The sequence below is a fragment of the Physeter macrocephalus genome, chromosome 18 (assembly GCF_002837175.3).
Source record: "Physeter macrocephalus isolate SW-GA chromosome 18, ASM283717v5, whole genome shotgun sequence".
In the NCBI taxonomy this organism is placed as follows: domain Eukaryota; kingdom Metazoa; phylum Chordata; class Mammalia; order Artiodactyla; family Physeteridae; genus Physeter; species Physeter macrocephalus.
This window is the reverse complement of record NC_041231.1, coordinates 1,577,411-1,597,029: the sequence shown is the minus strand read 5'-3', so window position 1 is coordinate 1,597,029 and position 19,619 is coordinate 1,577,411. Positions and strand designations below refer to the sequence as shown.

The 19,619-nt window shown below is 52.6% G+C and overlaps 1 protein-coding gene across 2 annotated transcripts in view; it reads left to right on the top strand.

Moving 5' to 3' along the window:
* SHANK2 (SH3 and multiple ankyrin repeat domains 2) overlaps positions 1 to 19,619 on the top strand; it is a 464,476-nt gene that overhangs the window by 212,965 nt on the left and 231,892 nt on the right. The window lies entirely within an intron of this gene.

Sequence of the window (19,619 nt, the reverse complement as noted above, 5' to 3'; positions counted from 1 at the left end):
TTGTGGTTTCCATCTGCACTTCCCTGATGACCAGTGATGTTGAGTATCTTTTTATGTGCTTATTGGCCGTTTGTGTGTAATCTTTGGAGAGGCATTCATTTTTTGAATTAACATGTTATCATACTCGTCGTGTCTGGTCCTGCAGTGAATTTGGAAAACATAGAAAGGTATAAAGAAGAAAACAAAAATCACTCATAATCCTACCCCACATTGATAATCCCCACCCTACATTTTGGTCCTTCTTTGAGTAAAAATGCATATTAAACAAAGTTGAATGCATCCTTTTAAATTATGGAGCCTACTTTTTCTCTTTCCCAAGTGACAAAGGACATGGTGTCATGGATTGAAAACAGTCTTCTGAAAAACCATTTCCGGAAGCCGTCGTGGTTGAGACATTGATGGACAATGTCCATCACTGATGTCATTGATGTGACATTGACATGACACTGGCTATCCAGCTATCCAGCTACCTGCTTTGCTACTGCAAGTAGAACTTCAGCGAGCAGCCTCACAATGTTTTTTTTTTTTTTTTTTTTGGCTGCACTGGGTCTTCGTAGCTGCGCGCGGGCTTTCTCTAGCTGCGGCGAGCGGGGGCTACTCTTCGTTGCGGTGCGCGGGCTTCTCGTTGCAGTGGCTTCTCTTGTTGCGGAGCACAGGCTCTAGGCGCACGGGCTTCAGTAGTTGCAGCACGCGGGCTCAGTAGTTGTGGCTCCCGGGCTCTAGAGCGCAGGCTCAGCAGTTGTGGCCCATGGGCTTAGTTGCTCCGCGGCATGTGGGATCTTCTCGGACCAGGGCTCGAACCGTGTCCCCTGCATTGGCAGGTGGATTCTTAACCACTGCGCCACCAGGGAAGTCCCACAATGTAAAAGCTCTGTGTCCATGTCCTCAGGATGCGTCGCCTTTACCCTGGTACATTGCCCAGCGTGAAGCCACCTCTTCTCTGTCTTCAGCCCTAGAACTGCACTGACATCCGGGACAGACATCTGACTGTATCCCGTCTATCTCCTTCAGGGAGTCCCCAGGGGTCCTCTCGGGGTGCAGCTGTCTGCAGCTCCCTAAAGATAGGACCTACCCACAGCCCTCGGGGCAGGGGACTTGGGGACATAGAATTCACCTTTTCTCAAATCAGCAGGGACTGGCTTCATGGGCAGGTGAGACCCGCCGCTGCACAGGCCCTCTCGCCTCTTTAAGGCTCCCAAGTCGCCATCCTGGAATTCTTCATCGTTTTTGCACACCCTCCCTACCCCACCCCCATTTTCATTTTGCATTCGGTCCCTAACCTTTCCTAGAGGCTCTGCTGACTTGGATATGCCACCACCTGCCTCCACCTGGTGCCCGAGGGCATGCGTTTTGTGGTCATACTCAGAGATCGTCACCCTCTAGAGGGCTGCCACCTTTAAACAAAGTCGCCTTGTTTTGAAAACACCCAGGGTTTCCTAATTCCTGATGGCGCAGACTGCGGCGCATTGGGATTTTTTCCTGCAGCTCAGCTGAGGTTGGGATTTGGCCGCAGGGAGTATGTATTATTGATGCACCCTCCGACCTCCCCCCGCCCAAGGACAGGGCTCTCAACTCAGCTCAGCAGTGGCCGTGCTGACCACAGTGGGCCAGGCTGACCTGCTCCGTGGACCACCTGCTAGGATGGGCGCGGAGCGGTAGCCAGGCTGCAGAAGCCTGTTGCGACTAGACACAGGCTCCGGTGCCCCCCGCAGCGGGAGCCCCGGCTCCAGGTTGTCTCCATTAGAGGCCTGTGTTGAGAAATCATTGCCGAATGCAGCCAGATCCCCCAGGAACGTGGTCCAACTGGGCACAGCTGTTGACCGTGGCGAATGTGCCCCAGCGGCCCCTGCTTATTTAGCCGAGATGCAAATGAGCCCTTCACCCGAATCCAAAAGGTTCTCAGTTTGCCCCCCATGTGTGCAGAGGAGCCACCCCTGGGCTTCTCCGTGGAGGCCCCCGCCCCCGGGCTGAGCACCTTCCTTTGTCAGGTGCCCAGGGAGCCAGCTGCCCTTGCATCTTTAGCACCAGCCAGTGGGGAGTGTGGCCCCAGAGCGCGCCCCAGCCTCCGTGTCTCTGAACAGTGCCCTCTGCCCGTGGGGCTGCCCGCATCCCTCCCTCCCCTCCTTTCAGGGCCAGTGGAGGGTCCCGCGAGCCCGTTAACCCCTGGGGTGCTGTGTTGGGGGGAGGGACTGAACTCGGAGCAGGGAGGACTCTTTGGGAGCCTTTTTCTAAGGAGAGGGAAGGCCCACCTTCTGATTAGTGCTAAGAAAACTGACATCAAGGTCACTTTCCTTGTCACCGCAGTGCTTCTGGTTTGCAAATGGTTACAACTTCTCAAAGTGCCGGTTCTTTTTCCCAAGTGTCTTCTGCGGGATACAAAGGGCCCATTTTACAGAGAAGGACATGACAGGTTAAGTAACTTCCTGGCAGTCACGCTGGGACCCGGGCTCACTGGCCTTCTCAGCACGATGACTTCCATCCAAATGGGTCTTTTAGGGCCAGCAGTGGGGGAGGGGGAGGGGTCATCAAATAATTTAGCCGGACAGCTAATCAGGACAGTGCCTGACCATGACCTTGATGGGCTCCGGAAGTTCCCACCCAAGCAGATCAGTAGCGATGTTAGCAGTCGCCCCGAGGGCCTCCCCAAGCCTGCATCGTGTTCCTGGATTTTATTATTGGAGCAGGGGCTGGGCTGGTGGCTCTATTTCCCGGAAGGACACCCAAGGAAAGAACAGGAGAGAAGGCCAAGCTCTGATCCCACATGCAGGATACTGGAGTGGAAACTAGAACTTTCTCTCTCCCCTAGACCAGAGCTTTATCTGACCTGAACCCCCATTGCACGCTGCCCATCAGAGATGGGGGCCCAGGTCGTGCCACCCACCTGCTGTGACATGCCACCCAGAGGTCACACCCTCACAGTGGTCCCCTCCGTGACCCACGTCGGGGTGGGAAATGGGGGCAGCCTCGTGCCTGCAGCCTCCCGGGTCTGCAGGACACCACGTGCGTTGGAGCCTCTCCCACTGGCACAGATCAGAGCATTGGGGGCAGGGGTCACAGACCTCAGAGAGGGTCAGTGAGAGCTGCACGCACACCCGTACACACGCACGCCTGCATGGTGCACCATACGTGTGCACACGCGCTCACATGTGTGTGCGTACACGCAGTGCCGTGGACTCTTCCAGAGGCTCAAGGAGCCCCCGCCCAGGGCCCCGGCAGCGCGGTGTGTCCCTTGAACGCCCACTCAGGTAAACGTGCAGCTCCCCCCTGGCTTCGGGGCCGAGCTGTCCTTGAGCCCTGGCACAGAGGCAGAAGCCCAGCGATGATCTGACCTACTTCTTATTCCTGAAGCTCCCGGCTTTTCTCGTGGACGCTCCTAGAAGGAGTCTCGCTGCCAGGGTGGCCGCATCATCTACCATCCAAACGGGGACACTTGTGAGAGCAAAGGAGGGCAGCTGGCATCACTTGCCGGCTGCCAGGTGCACGGGGCTGCCCTACTTACTGCCGGGAGCAGAGGCCTGGCGGGTCCGGGTGTTAGGACGTGCTCGCTCGGGACCGGAGACCGGAGCCTCGGGGCCTCGGGGCCGGTCATTCAGCGTCTCTTTCATTCCTTCACCCCAAGCCCCTCGCACCGGCCGACACCTGGGGTGGGGGCCTGGATTCCACGGAGGAGAGCCCACCCCTGAGTTACAGGAGGGGAAAGAGGGACTTTTAACCAGGGTGAACAAACCCCGCAGGGAGCCCCGGGGGCTCAGGGCAGCAGCACCCAGCACGCCGGGTACTCAGCGCGGCGCCCTCTGCTCCCACACTGGAGACCTGCCTCCCGGACACTGGCAGGGACTTGGCACCGACAGGACAAGTCCAGGTCCTGGGGCATTGCTTGGCTGAATGGGGCCAGGGCTGTCACCTTTGGACTCGTGTCCAGTGACCCTTCTTGCCTGAGGGTCACGCCTCCACCCTCAGGGTCTGCCTGGAGGGGCAGAGCTGCTTGGATGTCCGTGGCTCTGCACTGGTGGGGACCCCGGCTTGGCACAGTGACCTGGGGACGTCACCTGCCCTCTCCGTGCTCGGTCCCTTCGCCCGCAGACGGTCCTGCTGGGCCTGGCGAGAACTCACGCGACCCCCGTAGAGGCACCTGGCGTCTCCTCGTGGCGCAGGGGCCCCGGTCCCTTGCTGCACGGAGGTCAGGGTCCAGCCGCAGAGTGGCCTCCTGGGCCCAGGGTGACCCGCTGCGTCCCCCGGTGTGGCCGGGACTCGCACTGTCCACACCAGGGCAGGCCGGCCAGGGACCAGGGCGGCCCAGCCGCCGGGTTTGCGCTGCAGGGGGTCAGAAGCTTGAAGCTTCCTCCCCGAGACCCGCGCAGCCAGCCTGGGGCCCGTGCCCCGGGCTCTGCTCCTGGCAAACCCTGCTTCTCCACCAAGCCTGATCCAAGGGCCGCCTCCCCCTGGAAGCTCTCCCTGCCCCTTCCCGTCCTAGCAACAAGCGTGGTGTGTCCGGCTGTCTGCTGTTTGCAGTCTGCGAGCTCTGCGTGCAGGGCCCTGCACAGGCTCCGTGACTCCGGGATGGCGGGTCACAGAGGCCCAGGGGGCGGAGAGAAGGCCCCCCCGCTCCCTCCTCCCTCTCGGAGCTCCCCAAGGCCTGAGGCTTCCGCAGCAGCCCTGCTCTCCCGCCCAGGAAACCCCCCCACCCACGGCCGCTCCCTCCCTTTGCTTGTTGAGCCAATCAGGAGCGCAGGGTGGTGCCCGCCCACTCGGGAGATTGGGGGGGGCGGGGGGCGTGGCTCTCTCGCAGAGACCAGCCCCTCCGCTAGAGCAGGGCCTGCTCTGAGGCCCATAGCCCATGTGCCCGCGCCCCTTCCTCGGGAGCTTGGCCCGCACATTCTGTTCCCGCGCTGTTCCCACAGCTCCAGTGCCCTTGCCACCAGCTCGCTCCTTCCCGGCCTCTGATTTCGGCTCAGACACCGCGTCAAGGGCCCACCCTGCCCTCCTCTTGGTAGCATGAAACTCCTTGGCTGGTTGGGGTCTATCTGTTCCTCCTCTGTCCCCTGAGTGACAGCAGGGACCTCGTCTGCCTCGCTTGCCATTTTGTCAGCAATTCCGGGTCTGGCGTAGAACCCTCGCCGGGTCAGCACCAACTCCCTGAATGAATCCACCACCAGGCGCTTACAGACAGCGGGCGGGGAGCTCACCTTACACAACGGGGCCCTGGACGTGTGACTCTCTCCAGTTTACAAGGAAGGAAACCAAGGCTCCCAGAAGCTCTGCAGCTTTCTCGGGTCCCCCGGCTCTGAACCAGGCCTGTGTATTTTGTCTCCATCACCCCACCCCCAGCTGCTTCTCGGCCCAGGGCCCTGCAGGGTCGGGCAGGAGAGACCCAGAGCATCCAAGGTGGTGACCCGAGGAGTGTGGGCTCCGAGGGAAGGCAGTGGTGGCCAAGCAGAGCCCAGGGCAGAATGTTCTGGAATCTTTTTTTCAGATGTGTTTAAATTGAAGTGAAATTCACATAACGTAAAATGAACCATTTTATTTTTTTTTAACACTTTTTTAAAGACTTTTTTGATATGGAACATTTTTAAATTCTTTGTTGAATTTGTTACAATACAGCTTCTGTTTTATGCTTTGGTTTTTTGGCCCCGAGGCATGTGGGATCGCAGCTCCCCAACCAGGGATCGAACCTGTACCCCCTGCGTTGGAAGGTGAAGTCTTAACCACTGGACCGGACCTCCAGGGAAGTCCCCAGAATGAACCATTTTAAATTGGACAATTCTGTGGCGTTTAGAATACCCACCTACCTGTGCAACCATCACCACCGTCTAATTTTAGAACATTTTCATCGTCCCCCTAATCTACTTTCTGTCTCTATAGAGTTCCCTTTTCTCTACATTTCATGTGAAAGGGACCACATAATATGTGGTCCTTGGTGTCTTGCTTCCTTCACCTAGTGTAATGTTTTGTAAGTTCACCTATGTTGTAGCATAAATCAGTGCATCATTCCTTTTTAGCGCTGAATAAGATCCCATCGTATGGCTATGCCACATTTTATTTATCCATTCATCCGTCGATGGACGTTTGGGTTGTTTCCACCCTCTCGGCTGTCATGAACATGTGTAAGTGTTGGTTCGGGTCCCTGTTTTCAGTTCTTTGGGGGACACACCTAGGAGAGGAATCGCTGGGTCCTATGGTAATTCTATGTTTCACGTTTTGAAGACCTGCCGGGCTTCGCCACACCCTGGAATTTTGACTCTGAAGAGTGAGTGAGGTCAGTGTGGCTGGTGCCTCCCGGAGCTGGGGCAGGAGTGTGGGCTGGAAGGCTGCAGTGACGCCCTCGCCCCGCCTGGCCTGGCATCTTCTCTGCAGCCAGCATGTGGTGCACGAAGCCCAGCCCTCGGGTGGGCATCTGCTGTGACACTTCCCCGCATGTGTGTCCCCGTCCCCCGACTTTGCGCGGCTCCCCAGGGCAGGGGCCCTGCCTGCTGCCTCCCAGTGATCCAGGCCAGCGCCCAGGAGGCCCACCACACATGCCTGCCACGTTGGAGCTAGCAGAACGGACAGCAATCTGAAAGAGCTCGTTATTTTCTAACGAGAGTTAACCAGCCCGAAACAGATTTAGAATTCAGTGTGGTTAAAAATCATCAGTCTTATGCCGTTTAAAAATTGCTTGTCATTTTGTATGCCAAGAACTCTTCCAGCAGCCTACTTTTCCAAAATGATCGCTGATTGGAACAAAAACATTGCCACTAAAATTAGAGTGACAAAATGGAGTTGTTATGAAACAAAAAGGAGATCGACAGGTACATTTTAACAAGTGAGGAGCACCCCCCCCCCACCTGTGGGAGCAGCCACGGGCACAGCTGCCCCATATACTCCCAGGAGCCTTTATTTCCACGTGCGGGTTCTATGGTTTGATTAAGCCCATGACGAGAACCCATCTGAGAAAGAGTGGTTGCTTAGGAGTAGAAAGTATTTTAGTGATTTGGGTCTGGGCCTGGAGATGTACAAGTGAGGCCTGGCTGGAGAACTCTAATAAATAGGATGCTTTCCAATTAGTGTCAAAGTCCAGACATTTGTATCTTGAAGGAAGAGACCCTCCTCCCCTTTACCATCTCCCTCCCCCTCAGCTGGAGCATCTCGACATGACAGGAAAACATACGAGAACCATGGCTTAAATGAGGTAGAGGTTTGTTCCTCTGTCATATTAGAGGAGACAGAGGAAGATGGTCCGACGCTGGGGTGAGGGCTCTGGGCGCTTGAGGATCTAAGCTTTTCTCGTCTTGCTGCTCCATCATCCTTAACAGGCTGCCTCATGGTTCAACGCAGCTGCTTAGATTCCACCCATTGCATCCACATTTCAGCAGAGGAAAGGAGAAGACACAAAACCACGCTCCCTCTTTTTAAGGACATGCAAAGTGTCCACTATTCTTCTAGCTATTGGCCACAACATAATCTTAAGGAAGGCTGAGCGTTATAGACTTTATTCCAGACAACCTGTGGAAAAAGTGGAGAACTGACGTTGGGGTAGACAGCTGGCCACTTTGCCATAGTACGTCCTAAGGAACAGCCTTCTTCCTGTTTTCATAGTGTGCACCGCATCTGGACAACCTCCCCTCCACCACTGCCACCCCCACCTCACCCAGAGCAGCTCAGGATGCAAGACGTGAGATGTCGTTTGAGCACAGTTGGGGAGGATGCTTTAAGTAAGAAAAAATTTTATTCACACACGGAGAAACTGAGGCTTGTAGAGGGGAAGGGCCTTGCCCAAGGTGAGTCAGTGCCTGCACACTTATACCAGCCACCCTGGGGTTCCAAAGTTCCATCAGATTTCTGAGATCCTGGACTTCTTACCAGGTCAGAACCTGTGTCCTGAAGCATGGACTATTACCTCTCATATCCGTCCGGCCTCTTGGTTACAAATGATAAAAATCAAGCTCAACCTGGCTGGAGCCAAAAAGGAAACATAATAGCTTTAAAGGTCAAGAAGAAGAGCTTCAGGCATGGCTGGATCCAGGTGTTCAGAGAGCATCAGGAAGCTCTCTTTCCATCCCTTTTCTCTGGCGTCCCCTGTATGAATTCTGTTCTTTGGCAGGCTCTCTCCATACCACGTGGAGGTGGCCACCAGCAGCACCAGGTTAAGGTTCAACTATTTTAGCAGCCATAGAAGGAGGAGAGTGCCTCTTTCCCAATCATCATGAGAGAAGTTTCAGGATTGGGTCTCGATGAACTGATTTAAGTCATGTGACCAAGGGGGTAGGCTGGACCCGTTGACCAGACCAGGATCCCGTGCCTATCCGTGGAGGGGACTGGGCACAGCACATACACTAAACTTGGGCTAAGTGTGTTTCCCTAGAAGCAGGAAATGGACGCTGGCAGGCTGAACGCATACTTCCCTTCCACCCCTGCTCCTACACCCTGTGATTTCTTCCCTGACTCTTTTCTCCCCGATAAAAACAGAGCTGTCCTAGTCTCATCCCCTAGGGGTCTTGCTCGCTGGCTTGTCTTTTCATTTGTAAGGCTCTTCCTCCCAGTGCCTGAGAATCTAGTAGGAGAAGGACCGTAATACCCTCTCTGGATCCTCAGTGCCTGCCCAGTACAGAACTTGGTGTAGAACAGGTGCTGCTCAGAGTATGGTGGACAGTAGATGGAAGGAAGGACAGGCAGGTGGGTGGATAGATGGATGGATGGAAAGAAGGACGGGTGGCCAGAGTGATGCATGGATGGATGGAGGGAGGGATAAATGAATGGATAGTTTGGTGAGTGGCGGATGAATGGATAGGTGAATGGATGATGGATGGATGGGTGGGTGGATGGATGGATGGTGGATAATGAATGGATGGATGGACAATGGATGGATGAGTAGATGGGTGGATGGACGGATTTGGAGGTGATCTAATAACCAGCTGGAGGAAGGAAAACGTGTGGGTCACAGAGCCCTGATTAACTGCATGCAGTTTAATGTGGCGGTATCATTTAACTTTCACACGTTCAGCCCTTTGAAAAAGCATTTTAATAGCATGGGTGACACTAAGCCACAGCCATTTGAGGAGGGTGAGAGGAGACACAGGCCAGCTGAGAATCCCTCCTGAGCTAGCAGGAGCTGGGGCTGTGTTTTCACTGGTTCCTCGGGCTCACTCAGGTCCCCCGGTCTTGCCCAGGCCTCTCCTGCCTCCCTGGCTGTGATTCTGGTGGGAACTGCATGCTTCTGTCCGAGTCCTCTTTACTACATGCAGCTCGTGTCCATTACGAGTGGTGTATACGTGTGACCCGGCAGGCAGAACTCTCAGACCCAGGCGTGTTGCACTGTCTGGTCACGCGGGGCTCTCCCCGTGTGCCATTGACGTGGAACTCGCTGACCCAAAAGCGTATGCTGTTCCCCCGTGTGACTGAGAGCTGGGACACAGAACGGGAGCACTGGGTGGAGCTCGTGCCCTTCACCGACCGCAGTGAGCCCAGACAGTCCTGGGCGGCCCCAGGGCACCAGGAGGCGGGTGGACTCCCCCTGCGTGTGCCAGGACCGGGGCAAGTGCTTTACCTGCATCCTCAGCACAGTCCATCCCGACCCCCTGGGCTCCATGCCGCCTCCACCCCTCCCTCCTGACCCTCGGTGCCTCCGTTTCCCCTTCCCTGCCACGTGGACAACAGTCATCTATCACACAGCATTGTTGCGAGGATGATTAAATGACCCCATAATTATAAAGCTCTTACGGCCTCTGCACACAGTAGGCGCTCAATAAATGGTGTCCCTTAGGATTCATAGTTTTGGTTGCAGTTGCTGTGATGTAGACCCGCCCTCGAAAGTCACTGGTCTCTATTCTCTGAGTGAAGAAACGGAAGCTCAGAGAGGTTAAGTCACTTACTTCAGGGCACACAGCCATTGAGAGGCAGAGACGGGGCTTGAGTCCAGAGCCTGAGGGGAGCTCCCACTTCACCACGCCAGGGGAGGTTGGGGGATTGGGGTGGTAATGTTTCACCCGTTTTCTACCAGCTTCCTTTGGAGCTGGGATACCATGTGCCCCAGGGCCTCGCGCCCGACCCAAGCGGGGTGTCCGATTACCGGGGAGACCTCGGCCTAGCTGGACATCACGGTGGTGGCAGGTGGCAGTCCCGTGGCCTGGCCGCGGGCCATGACTTCAGAAAGATGCTTCACCCCTCCCCTCTCCTTCTGAGCTCCTCAAACAAGGCCACCACCGGCCTGCCCTTCCTTCCTCCTTCGGGGCGAACTGGGGGCATGTGTCAGGTGTGGCCACTGCGGGCAGCCAGGGTGACCTTGACTGTGCTCCCCTCTCACCCCTCCAGGTGAGTGTGGCTCACCTGGAGGACCCAGGGCCAGCTGCCCCCAAGGCAGACAAAGTCCCAGGCTATCCAGAATGGCACACGCTGAGAAGTCGTGCCCTCCGCTGCCCAGGGGCCCGTGCACCCCGCGGTGGACCACGGCTGGGCGGAGGTGCCTGGGGCGGGAAGATGCTTTGTTTGCACCCCCAGAGCCCGCACAGAGCGGCTTATCCCGGTAGTGACAGCACAGCTGCCCGTGAGCCCCGTCCCACCGACTCAGAGGCGGCTGCGTCCAACTTACCTGTCCCGGGCTCCCAACAGCAGAGATGCTCGGAGACCTGCCGCCCCACCCCAGCACCAGGGCGGACGGCGATGAACGTGGGCCTGCTCTTCCCTCGGCTTAAAAGTAACCCTCGTTTAGGCCGCGTTTGGGAAACGGCAGCGCTTTGATAACTAACGCGATGGCTTGGGTTTCACTTTGTTGGAGTTTTGCTCTCTCCCGTCGGCTTCGAGATGAAAAAATTCATGAGCCGGTGTGGGCAGATTGAGGAGGAGGAGGTGGGATGGAAATCGGGGGTTCTCAGAGTCCCTTGATGGGGGGGCTCTAAAGATCCCACCCTGGAGGCTGACTGAGGTGGCCTGGGCTGGGGCCAGTGGGTCTCCGGATGTGCTCCCTGACCAGCAGCTGCTGCAGTGGTGTCCCCTGGGAAATTGCCAGAAATGCAGGTGCTTGGCTTCCGCCCCCGAATTGGGAATTCCAGGGATTCGGGTGTACCTAGAGTCTGAGATCCTGGCTGAACGAAGTCAAGGGCCATCTGGGAAGGTTTTGCTACTCTGAGTGTGGTCCACAGCCCACAGCATCGGCATGGCCACCTGGGCGTCTGTTAGGAATGCAGAATTCCAGGCCCCCTGGGGGACCTACTGAAGGAGGACCTGCATATGTTGACAGAGTCCCGGTGACTCGTGGGCACGGTGAAGCTGGGGGCTGGGGTTGGGATGCATTCGGAGGGTTCGAGCATCTTCTCTGGGATGGGAGGGAGAGCTGGTGGGCCCAGGACGGCCTCGGGAGACCGGCCCCCTGCCCAGTCTCCCTTCCTGCGGGCTCTGCTCACCCTCCCCGAGCCCCACCCTCCCTCTATCCGGGGGAGATGTGCTCCTGGCACACCTCACACCCCATCTAACTGCCTTGAGATAGGGGAGATGTGCAGTCTCGGTTCCAAAAGATTCTCAGCCCCTCTCCCTGAACCAGCTTTTGGGAGAACCAACCAAGATCACACAGGCCCCCACTAAGTCATCTGGGGACAGAAAGACGCCCCGCCCCCCCCGGGCTGGCCAGGTCAGCACTTCGTCTTCCTGTACCAGGGTACAGGTCTGGTTATTCAGAACCTGGATCACCTGAAGCTGTTTTGTAATACGGAAATAACTGCCAGTTTCCAAGCATAGGAGGATAATGCAGAAGTCCTCCTAGTTGTCCTAGGACCTCCTGCGTCCTCCCAGCCCCCCGGGAAGCCTCCATGTTGGAGGAACCCCCCGACACAGCGACCTCACCTCCACTTCTTGCCGTTGTTTTCTTGGACCGTTCAGGAAGCGGTTCCGGCCCTGTGTTCCCTCTGTCAGTCGCTAGATGGCAGCCGCGGGGCGCAGAAGCCGCGGAGAGGGGCGTGTGGGTCCCTGCTCCAACCGGAGCCCTGGGGAGAAGTTCCCAGGTGGGCCTCCCTCCACCTGCGTTTCTAGCGGGGAGCCTGTTTTCAAGGTTACCGTTCCGAGCAGAGCCCACTTGGCCCTGTCGACTGAGGAGTCAGAGGCCTGCAGTCACGTTGTGGCCTCTGCAGGGCCAGGTGGGGCTGCGGACACACCGGGAGGCCAGCGGGAGGGTGGACGGTCCCGGCGCAGGGACAGGGCAAGGGGGATTGAGGGAAGAGGTACAGAGGGCAGCCTTCCTCACACACTCACCTCAAGGAAGCCCCTGGGAAGCTGACATCCCGTAAGAAGGCTGCACGTGGACTTTGCATTTGTTGCAGACCCTCCGTGAGCTCAGGCAGCGGGCGGGCGAATGCCGGCACCACACAAAACGTACAGCGACGGTGGGTTTTCATCTCAGAAGGGCAGCGTGGGGCGAGGCCGTGGAGCCCCAGCGCCTGCCTTCAAACCCCAACCTCCCCCCCCGACTGTCCGCGCAGCGCCACGTGGGCTGGCTGGTTTCTCAGTTTCCTCGTGTGTAAAAGAGGCAGGACGATGGATCTCGCCCTGTTCCGCTGGGAGTATCAACTGATGTAAAAAATGCAAAGCAGTCAGCACAGCGTCTGGCACAGTGTAGGCAGGTGCTGTTATACACAATATTACTGTGTTATTAATTAACTAACCATGCTGATTATTTGCTGCCTTATATGTAACAGGGATTCGACTCTAGGCTCAAATAATTATAAACAGGCTTTTGACAGCCAGGGGGGTTGTGCAGGACATTCCCAAGCACTTCAGGCGTTTTGCTTTCCTTCTTGCCTATCGCTATTATTGCATAATTGTCGTTATTATAGTTACTATTATTGCTGTTATTCGTATCTTTGAGGGGACCCGGTACTCCCTGTCATCGATGTCTCTCCTGTCCAGGGCCATCTTAGATCCAACCATTTAAGCGGTCCTTGCCAGCCCCTCAGTTCAGTCAGCATTTCCTGGGAAACTGCTCTGTCTCCAAGGCGTCAGCATGGCCTGGGCCCCCTGGTTTTTCTCATCTTTGTCTCCCCCTCCTGCCAGCAAGGCAGCTCCACTAACCCTCGTTGTTGGTCTGTGCTGTTCAGGTAACAGCAGAGGCCGGTGAGGAGCCAGAAGGCTCTCGTCTCCACCACCTCCCGCCTCAACCTTCCCCAAGCCACTTGGAGCCAAAATATGGGAGTCAGGGACCTGGGTCCCGGGCCTGGCACACGCCATCTCCCTATGGATACATTGAAATTTGTCAAACACTTTTTCTGCATCTGTCGATGTGATTGTGTTCCTCTTTTTCAGTTTGTTTGTATGGTCCTTTGTGTCAACTGATTTTTCAAATATTGAACCCACCTTGCATTTCCGGGGGTAACGTTCACTTGGTCATGAGGTATTATTCTTTTTATATGTTGAGGGATTTGAGTTCCTAGTATTTTGTTGAGGGCACTGTGAGAGATATTGGCCTGGTTTTCTGATGCTGTCTTTGTCTGGGTTGGGTTTCAGTGCAATGTGGCCTCTTCATAAATTGATTTGGGATGTGTTCCTTCCAGTCCTCTTTTCTGGGAAAGATTGTGTAGAATTGGTGTTGTTTTTTCTTGAAATGATTGGTAAAATTTGCCAGTGAAATCATTTGAGTCTAAAGATGACTTTTTCAGATGTTTATTAAACTACTAATTCAACATCTTTCATAGCTATACTGCAGTTTAGATTATCTACTTCTTCTTGGGTGAATCTGGGTAGTTTGTGACTCTCAAAGAATTAGTCCATGTTAAATTGTCAAATTTATCCGAGTTGTTTATAGAGCCCCTCATTATCTTTTCAATGTCTCTTCGGTAGTGATAGCACCTCTTTCATTACGGATGTTGGTAATTTGTGTCCTCTTTTTTTTCTTTGCCAATTTTGCTAAAGTTTTATCAACTTTATCGATCTTTTCAAAGAGCTAGCTTCCAGCTTCATTGATTTTCCTCTATTCTTTTTCTTTTTCTAGTTCGCTGATTTCTTGCTTTTGTTATTTTCTTCCTCCTGCATGCTTTGAATTTATTTTGCACTTTTTCTAGTTCTGTGACTCAGGATGTGTGTTCTTGGTGAATATTCTGTAGGCATTGAAAAGAGTGTGTATTCTGTGGACTGTTCTATAAATGTCAATTAGATCCTACTGATGTTATTTTTCAGAAATTTTTATGCCTCTGTTGATTTGCCCTGTACTAGTTCTATTGATTGCTAAGAGAGGAATGTTGACATTTTGCAATATAATTATGTACTTGTCCATTTTTTCCTTTCAGTTCTGTCAGATTTTGCTTCATGTATTTTGGAGTTCTGGTGTTAGGTGCAAATTTATTCAAGACTGTTATGTACTCTTGGTGGGTTGATCTTTTTATTATTATTTAATGTTCCTGTTCATCCCTGGTAATTAGTATATGCAGGATGTATCTTTTCCATCCTTTCACTTTAAACCTCCCTATGTCATTATATAAAAAGCTGATTCCTTGTAGACTGCAGATCATTGGGTGGTTTCTTAAAAATCCATTCTGACAATCTCTTTATCTGATGTGTTTAGACTAAATTTGATCTACTTATTAATCTGTTTATATTTGTATCTACCATTTTACTTCTTGTTCTCTCCGTACTTTGTTCTCTTTATTTCTTTCCTGATTTTTTTTAAAATTTGGATAGTTTACTTTTCCAAGTTTTAATTTACTTACTGAAGTTTTTACTCTTATTTGTATAGCTTTATGTGTTTGTGGTTGCTCTGGTTACTTAACTTTTTACAGTTTTCTGAACGTTAATATTTTACTGCTACAAGTGGCATGTGAAAACCTTACCACTGTGTAGGTCCCCCTATTCTCCTCCTTTCATGTTATATTTTTCACGTGTATTAAATCTGCATGTATTGAAAACCCTATCGTGATGTAATAATTTTTACTTTCAACCATCGTAAATATCTTAAAGAATGTCAGAAGTGAATAATATCCTGTTACACAGCTATTTACCTATTTTGTTGCACTTCCTTTATTCCTGATTTTCAGTTTCTCTCTTGTATCATTTCCATTCCAGTGGAAGAATTTCCTTCAGCATTTCTTTTAGAGTTGACTTGCTGGCAAAAAATTCTCTTGCTTTTTCTTCATCTGAAAATGTCTTGATTTAACCGTTATTCCTGAAGGGTATTCACTGGATACAGAGTTTTGGGTTAACAGCACTTTTTTGTTTGTTTGTTTGTTTATTTTGGCTGTGCCAGGTCTTAGTTGTGGCACTTGGGATCTTCGTTGAGGCATGTGAGATCTTTTAGTCGTGGCACGCGAACTCTTAGTTGCGGCATGCGTGCAGGATCTAGTTCCCCGACCAGGGATCGAACCCGGGCCCCCTGCATCGGGAGAACAGAGGCTTACCCACTGGACCACCAGGGAAGTCCCTTAACAGCCCCTTTAGAACACTATTCCACTTCCTTTTGACCCCCGTGGTTTCTGATGAGGAATCTGCAATAATTCAAATTGTTGTTCATCTATAAGAGAGGAGTCGTATTTCTGTGTCTGTTTGTAGGATATTTTATTGGCTTTTCATTTTCAGCAATCTGCGTATGGTCTGTCTGCATGTGAATGTCTTGAGTTAATCCAGTTGGGCTACACTGAGCTTCTTGAATTTATGTTTATGTAATTCTCTCTGTCAGACTGGATAGTTTCTATTGATCTATCTTCAAGTTCACTGATTCTTTCCTCAATCTTGTTTTTGAGCATATCCAGTAAATATTTTTACTTCTATTGTTTCCCTCGAGAGCTGACATATTTCTACCTCTTTGTATACCAAGTAAGTTCATCTTGTAGCCTGGACATTTTGAATATGTTGTTACAATACTGTGGGTCTTGTGTAAATCCTATGGAAAATGTTGATTTAGGCAATTACTTGGTTGGGGTCAGACCCCAAGTTCCAACCAATTTTTCATGGGTGTGATTGCAATGTCAGTTTAGTCTTCAAAACCTTTGCTATTCAGATCTGCCCCACACATGCACCAACAGTGGCCAGTCTTGGAGATGGGTGGTGGATCACCTCTTAGACCCATTCTCAATATCTTTACCTGCTATTTAAGGTCCAGTCCACACATGCACAACATGAAGTGAGCACAGAAGTTCCTTTACCACTTTACATGATCACTCCTCTGCTCCCCCCTCTCCACAGTCTCCCTGACACTTTCCAGTGCTCTGGGCACCCCTGTTGCATGCTCCAGACAAAAAGCTGGGACCTTAATTTCCCTGCCTTGCCATGAGCTACTGCAAATGTGTCTTTGCCCATGGCCATGTGGCAGGAGAACAGAGAGAAGAAGAAATCAGTGAGGATTCATCGCACATTCTTAGAACCACATCTCCTGTGGCCAGAGAGAAGTTCTCCTGTCCTTCAGAGTTTTAGGTGCCCGCCCGGTATCCACTGCCACTGTGCCACTGCAGGATTTCCTGGGGCCATTGGTAGGAGAAAATGCAATAAAGAATAAAAGAGATGATTCCACACACACACACACACACACACACACACACACACACACACACACACACTCTCTCTCTCTCTCTCTCTCTCTCTCTCTCTCTCTCTCTCTCTCTCTGAGCCCTAGGATTCCCTTGTCCTACTCCTTGGGTCAAAAAAACAAAGGCTCCTCTTGAAGCTTTTTTCATCTGCACTTGGTGTGCAGGCCTGGCCTTCAGGTGACCTTGGAATCCAGCCAGCTTCTACCTGAAGAAAAATAAGTGGAAACTCATAGCCTGTTTATTGGTGCTTTGAAATCTGGCCTCCTTCCCCAGTCTGCCTGCTGCTATTTTTAGTCCACGGATAATTACTCCTGCATCTATCCAGGTTTATAACTGTGTTCATTAGGGGAGACACAGTGGAATGTGCTTACTCTGTCTTTCCAGGAACTAGAACCCCTTGCTGACCTTGCGTCTGTATATTTATTTCTTTCATCAAATTTTGGAAGTTTATATCCATTATTTCTTTTTATTTTCATTTTTTATTGTGGTATAATTGACATGTAACATTATATTAGTTTCAGATGCACAACATAATGACTTGATATTTATATATATATTGCAAAATGATCACCACAATAAGTCTAGTTAACATATGCCACCACACATAGTTACAAATTTTTTTTCTTTTGATGAGGACATTATTTCTTAAAGTATTTCTTTTTTTTTTTTTTTGCCTCATTCTCTGGAATTCTGATTACCCAATTCTAATATATCTTTTTATGTTGTCCTTTGAAACCCTGATTCTCTCTTAATTTTTATCAATCTTTTTTTTTCCCCTCTCTTCTTCCTATCAGATAAATTCTATTGATCTATCTTCAAATTCACTCACTCTTTTCTCCATCATCTCCATTCTACCATCTAGGCCATCCATGGAATTTTTTTCCAGATATTGTCTTTCTCAGTTTTAAATTTTCCGTTTTGTCCTTTTTCATGAAAATGTCAACTACATCTCCCTTGCCTCAGGGAAATAGTTATAACAATAGCGTTAAAGCCATCATCTACCGATTCCAGAATCTGCATCATCTCAAGATTGGTATCTATTGGTTGTCTTTTCCCTTGAGAATGGGTCCTGTTTTTCTGGACATTTTGGGTTGTTTGCTTGACATGGTGAGTATGATGTTGTTTAGACTCTGGGCTCTGTTATATTCCTCTGAGGGCTCTTTATGTTTTGTTGCAGTTGACAGTTACTCAAGCTACCTAAGCTGCATCTCACTGTCAGTGGTTCAAGTCTTAGTTCAACAATATAGTCTTTTGCTGCACTTAAATTTGAGTCTGACACACACACTCATAAGTCCAGGTCAGGCTGAAACTTCTGCAGACATACCCAGAATTAGGGACGTCTTTCCTCTGGCTTTCTTCCCTCCAGGAGTCTCTCCAGTACCAGCTACATCTGCCTGAGCTTCCTCCCCAGTTCTTCCAGCCAGGAAGATGGGCAGCGTTCTATTAGGGTTTTACCTGCCTGTGCCTCCTGGCTTTGTGTCTGCAGAATGCCCTCAGGGCCAAGCGTCACAAAATAGAAACTTGCCCCTGTGCCAATCTGTTCTTGTTTCTTCTATAGAATCCCTGGGTCACTGCTGTGGTGGGGGGGGCGGGGGCAATCTCTTTACTGTGCAGAGTCTTATGATTGTGACCAGTGGGAAGGTCGTTCTGTAGCAGTTTCACACCACCATGCTGAGAACAGAACTCTCCTGTGCTGGGTTTTCATTTGGAACTTTACCAAGAGCCTTTTCCCACTTCGGTGCTGACAGCAGCAGGGCTGGTGGGACGGGAGTCACCTGCTTATTCTGAATTTGTGGCTTTCACATTCATGGTGACACTATATATAGGTATAAGCACTTCATATTGAAATGCAGATAATTTTACTGTGAACTACTTCCTTGCTCTAGTTAGCCTGCATCTTACAGTCAGAAGGCGTTATATTGGGATCAGGTATACGGGAAATGTACATCATCTGTGAATTTCACTTCGAGAGCGTACAGGAATAGCACCACAGAATTTCTAAAGGTGGTCTGGAAGGTCTGAGAAGGTTAAGGACTGATGGATCAGATGCTGTGAGGTCCCCCCCCTTGAGCACTAGCCCTCTCTGATTCTGGGTGGTCTCTTCCTGCCCCCGGACCAGCAGTCCCCGCAGGCAACACCAGAGATTAGCACAGCGTCCACCCATAGCTATGGGGGGCAAGAAGGGAGCAGCCGACCTTTCTGGTGAATGAATGCTTGCTTTTTTGAGTTGCTCACCCTTGCCGAAAGGAGCCCGTGCTCCAAGGAATCCATCCGTGGGGCAGCTGCTTCACCAGCAGTTTGAGGAACTGCGGTGCCTGGTGGGGACTTAATCGGGGGGAGAGGCCTGGCGGGGAGAGGACTTTTCTGTCCGCAGGAGACAAGACCTGCTTCTCCAGGCCTGCAGCTGGCCATCCTCCAGGTCCGAGTCCGGCCTCGCTGGCAGCCCTCAGGCTCTGGCTGCACGGACCGTGGGGCCACGCCCACCCGTCCCTATGGGCTGCTCTGTCCCGGGCTCCACCTTCAGGATGGCATGTGCCCACCTGGCCCTCAGGTGACCCACCTCCATGAAGCCAAGCAGGGCCCTGATGAGCCCTGTCCGCAGTCACCTGTGGGGACCACGACGGCCCCTTCCAGCTCCAGGCCAGAGCGCTGTGTGCAGGGGCTGTGGGAGGGAGGGGTTCAGAGGGCACACCTAGCCCACCAGGGGCATCGGCAGGGGGTGCAGGAGAGCTTGGCCCTGAGGCTGAGGCGGAGCCTGGGAGGATGGGGGGGCGGGCCAGACATCAGGCTGGGGGGTGTGGCCAGGTGCAAAGGCGCAGAGGTGGGGGAGGACACAGAGTGTCACAGAAGGCCAACCGGGGGACGTCAGTGCCTGAGGGGAGGAGCGAGCAGGGGCCAGAGCCAGAGGCCCCGGTGGGCTCTTCTGGGGTGACCCTGAGGGGACACCTGGGGTGAGCATCCCGCACGCCACAGGGAGGCCCGTTCCACCTCCCTCCCGGGGCCAGCAGTGCACCGGCAAGGAGCTGCTTCCCGTCCCAGCCCCCGTGGCTCCGTCCTCCCCACGGTCCCGGCCACCGCCTGCGCGTGGTGTCCCCACCTGACCGGAGGCTGGTCTCATGGTGAGGGTTGGGGGGCCTGACCCTCCAG